Here is a 5,138-nt window from a genome sequence, read left to right as displayed (position 1 = left end):
TCTTTCTTTCTTTCTTTCTTTCTTTCACATGAGAGTTTTGCTTTGTTTGCACAATGAGGGTACATTGGTTAAGTTTTGAAAAGTGTTTCTAAGAGGTTCACTTGGGGAAAGCACATAGCAAATGGACAAATTGCTCCCTCGAGCAGAAGAGTCCATACAGAGTTTCTGAGCACTTATTGAACAAGGGTATCAGGTTTGCATGCATCAGGGCAGACAACTGTTGTGTGAAGTTTTAGTTTACACCAGCACAAGTACTTTTCAGCAGCATCATTTTGCTTGGTGGGTACTGATCAGACACTGCCTCAACCCTCTTCCATGTAACATATTTTGTTTTCCCCCAAAGGGGCAAGGAATGTTACTCTACTCCTAATCTCTCTGTATTTTAGAGTAAAATGAGAAGTGGTGTCCCAAGAGTATATAGATTTTCAGCTACGTGTGAGGCTTGGGAGACCTTTGTGACCCTCTGTTTTCTACTCTCCTGACCCCAGGCCTAAAGTGCAGCCNAGCTTCCCTATGTGAGAAAGCAGGTTCTGGTAATTAGTGGATCATGCCACCCTGTGCTTCATGTCTGCAAACCATTCTAGTGGACTCTGCAGACCATGTTGGACAGCTCCTGGTCTTGGACTCATGGACTTGGCCAGCAGTGAGTGAGCAGCTGAAATTGGACTAGATCTGCTCTCCCATGAATGCCAACATCAGCAAAGGCCAACACAGTGGAGGCAGATTGTAAACTGGCACGGAAGGCCATGTTAGATTTTTCTTACCCTCTGATGGGCCTTCATGCTTGTGGTCTGTGTCTAGCAGTGTCTACCCACAGTTAAACGGAATTTATTAACCAACCAGGGGACTCAATAACTATCAGGTCATGGTGCCTTTCCAGAAACTGTGCAGGGTCACATGGTCCCTTCTAAGACGCATCTCTGCCTGCCTGGTTCCTGTCCCAATGGCATGCTCACCTATGGCTGGTTTCCATACTTTCCAGCTCTGTCTAGGGTCACTGGATTGGCAGTGAAGGAGACCTCTATCATCAACAGGAGTCTGGCTGTCCTACCAGATGTCCTTGGGGCCTTGTCAGAGCACTGTGACCACATCCCATACAGGAACACCTAGCTCACTCACCTGCTCCAGGATTCCATCAATTTGATTTCCTAAGAAACCCCAAAATAGCAGTGACAGAGAGCCAGGCTTTCAGGAACTACTATAGCCATGCTTGTTCTTTGGCCTAAGCCATACAACCTCTGGCAAAGTTACAGCTTTGTCAGGCCCCTGCTGTGTCCTGTCCTCAGTGTCTTTGTGAGTCACTAGAGCTTACACTATGTATTAACTGTGCTGTAGACTGGTACACATGGTGGACTCTGCTCTTGCCTTTCCAGACAGATTGTAAAGTTTTTTTTTTTTTTTTTTTTTTTTTTTGTGGGGAGACTATCATGGCTGTCTTCATTCTGGCAGGCACGGTATGTGGATGAGTCTCTAAGCTATTGGAGTTAGGACCCCACTGCAAGATGAGTGGTTTTCAGTGGCTTATTGACCCAGGGCCTGTGCATGATAGCTTTTACCACTTGTTTGGTAGCATGTAATCTCTGCTCAACATGTAAGCAGACACTCTCCATGACTGAAGTCCCTGCTGGAGTGTGGAAAGACTCTCTCCATGCCAACAGCTGTCTGGTTCTCACAAATGCCATTTTTATGCTTTACACGTGGCATTTTTAATTTTTCTTTTAAAAGGAGGTGATGCAAAGTTACTGATGACTCTATGTGTATCCCCTAGGCTGAAGCACTTGGCTGAGACTCTATGAGGCCTAAAATTCGGGGTTTGAGCTCTGAAAGGTGAGCAAAGACCATCTAGAAAGAGACCTCCCAGCTTCCTGATGGGGAAGCCAGGGATAAGCCTGGTATGGGATGTGCTTCTTGTCATTGTTTTAGGATGTGTGTGTGTATGTGTGCACGTGCACAGTGCTCTTTCATACTTCAGAAATAAACAGGTTTCTCTTGCCTGTGAGGAGACTATTTGCTCCCTGAGGCTGGTTGTGAGTCTGGATGGGGTGCAAGCACAGCCTTAACCCAGATCCCCTGAACCTAGAGTGATAGGGGAGGAAGGTGGCTGGTGGGGAGACCCCTCCTGAATCCCAAGGTTTGTTGGCCCCACTGCTGGAAAATGAGCTGGATTGTCACGAGGACAGAGACACACCAGGTTAAGCTTGTTACTGCAGGAGACACAGTGAGGTCAAGGATCTGTATGTATATCTTTCTGAGGATAAATGAAGTCAAGATTATACACTACCAAGGTCCTGCCTCTAAAAAGTGGGCAAATCGGCACCAGACTCAAAGTTCCAGTGTCTAATCTTTCATGGTGCTGGGGATCAAAAGCAGGACCATACATGGGCTGAGCAAGTAGTGCTCCTGAGCTACTTGCCAAGCCTCACAGCACCTTTAGGCTGTTCAGCAGCTTGTAAGCAATGTCTTAATTTATGGTCCTTTTCTGTGTTGCCTGGTGGGCCTAGTTCATCACCCCTCATGTGACGGGAATACCCAGCATCTTTCTGGTGTGTCCAATGTAGTTTGTTTCTAGAATGTTTCAAAGGTGCCTTTTCTCCACAGCTTGTTAATAGGGCAGAGATGACCTTTAAGATTTTGAAACTGGTACCTGGGTGTGGTGGCCCATGCCTTTAATTCCAGCACTAGGGAGGCAGAGGCAGGCATATTTCTGAGTTTGAGGACAGCCTGGTCTACAAAGTGAGTTCCAGGACAGACAGGGCTATACAGAGAAACCCTGTCTCACAAAATCAAAACAAAAAAAAAATTTTTTTTTTTGAAACTGGAGCTGTATGTTTTGGAGACTGGTTCTTTTGTGTCTTGACCCTGTGTGGCCCCAATATCAGATGCTCTGACTGAGGGGGTTGACACACTGCCATCATAACAAGATGTCTATACTTTGTTATCCATTTTGGAAAGGAATGATCCAGGGTTGCCAAGTTTCAATGAGTTGAGCTATAATGAGCAAAAATATATTCAACCTTAGACCATCTCTCACATCCCCGAGCTAAGACATCTCCATCACAGGCCCTGAGGTGCTTCCCATCTGCCTTTGCCCACTAGAACCACTGATCTCCAGACTAGTGATGGTGCCAAGTCAAAAGGGAGAAGATCCCAGCAACACATGGCTAATGTCCTTCTCAGCAAGTTTTCAAAACTGCAACCAATGTCAATATACTATGGGAGCCCCGAAGCTTGCTCTCCTCTATGGAGGCTACCTCTGTGAGACCTTCAGTAAATGATATTCATAAAGCAAAGGCACTCTTATCAGAAGTGGAATGTGAAGCAGGGTTCTGGCTTCTACCGACTAAGGATGGGAGTCCAAGATTCTGTGTAGTCACTCTTCTCTGATAGCCATGTCAAACAAACAGCCACCATTGCCTGCACATGCCATCCAGAGGTCCCCATCCCCTTTACTCAGTGAATACCAGGACCTACCAGCAGGCTTTTGGGCTCCAGCCCCTGCAGAAATACTCCATAGCTGTAGATGGCTAAGTGTGCTCCCAGGGCGTGTCTCTTTGCTGGACACCTAGCTGTACCTTCAGCCTGATTCTATCATAGGACCAGTAGGCAGGTCTGTATGAGAGACCTATTAACAGAGTTCAAGCCTCTGTTCAGGGAACAGAGGGCCTGTGAGTGGTGGCTTCTCTCACCAGTCTCATAGACAAATATAATAAGGAGACTCTGGGATTCTCCCTGTGCCCTTCCTTATGGCCACACCTTGATCCAATTACACCATCTTGGGCAGAGGCCTGGGGAGAGCCTGGCCTTTAATTGTCCTCTTCATTCCCTAAGGTTTATGACCACAGTCTGCAGCTCTGCACAGCCTGGCAGCCAGAGAAACTTGGCATCGTTCCCTATATGTCTGCACAGGCCCAGAGGAAGGACAGAAATAGAATCATTATGGGACCCAAGTGATTTCTCAGGGTCAACTATGGTCTTGGCTCTCTCTTGTCTGTGTAGACACAGGGAACAGGTCTTGACCTCCATGTACCCCTAGCTGCTGTCCACACTAAGGATGAGTGAGCTGACCTGTAAATTTTGAAAACCACAATCACTTGGCCAAAGTGACTAGCAGTGGACAACTGAGCACAAGACCCCTGCCTGCTCCCTGAGGACCAGAAACCCCAGCTGGGTTCTTACTGCTCTATTCCCAAAGAAAATGAAGAGCAGCTGTAAGAGCAAGCCATGCTCTGGCAGGAAGGGCAGACAGGCATATCCAGACCTAGAGAAAGATGTACTGTGGCGTGTTGGGCCTATCTTTTCCTCACAAAAATACTTGGCTATGCTACCCACCATTACCCAGCTCTGTTTGGAATGCTTTGGTCCCATAGGAGCTCTGTGGTGGTGAANACACTGACAAAGCCAAGGACCTAGACCCTTGCCAAGCACCTGTCCACACGTGACTCCTGCTGGGTGTCAGCACTATGTACAGCCATGGAAAACTGGGGACATGGATGACTTTATTCCTTNGGATCACTTGTGAACCCCAGGGCCAGGTGACATGCTTGAGGCCAGGCAAGGATACGCAGGAGCAGAGTGAACTTACATGAGCTAGTGGGATAGGGGCTCCAGCAAGGGGAGGGACTAGCCAGCCCTGGCTCACACTCTTCAGGAACATATGTGGTTGAGGGTAGGCATGCTGGACCTATGCCCATGGTAGCCTTCCAACATACTAATCAGTGTCTATATAGGTGTATTCAACACTGTTAATTTGGTGTGTGTGTTTGTTTGTGTGTGCGTGCTCATCTCATGTATGTGTGTATGCCTGTATATGCACCTACATGTGTGCCTGTGTGTGTGTGTGTCGGGGGGCATGTCCTGACAGCCATCCCACCCCATGCTGGGCACCCACAGTTGACACAGACCCCACTTAATAACATTTTTTTTTCCCAAAGATTTTCTAATAGAAGATAGTATGCCTCTCAGTCAGGGCTAGTTAACCTCATTTTGTTCCAATGGGGAACANTGATCTTTTGGGATTGAAGCCTGAGCCAGCCTGTGGACTCTNCTTCTCCTACAGTTCCCAGGCTATTCTATATGACACTGTCCAGGGAGCAGAACCCTCAGCTCTGCCAGCACCCCTGGGTGTGTCATTGCACTAG

At 47.5% G+C, this 5,138-nt stretch overlaps 1 pseudogene; it reads left to right on the top strand.

The window, feature by feature from the left end:
* The window catches only part of LOC110288335, a 5,145-nt pseudogene extending 3,253 nt beyond the window's left edge, over positions 1-1,892 (top strand).
* The last annotated feature ends 3,246 nt before the right edge of the window (positions 1,893-5,138 follow it).

Source organism: Mus caroli, unplaced genomic scaffold (assembly GCF_900094665.2).
Source record: "Mus caroli unplaced genomic scaffold, CAROLI_EIJ_v1.1 scaffold_16302_1, whole genome shotgun sequence".
Classification (NCBI taxonomy): Eukaryota; Metazoa; Chordata; class Mammalia; order Rodentia; family Muridae; genus Mus; species Mus caroli.
The sequence above is the reverse complement of the archived record's forward strand: the minus strand, read 5'-3'. Positions and strand labels throughout refer to the sequence as shown.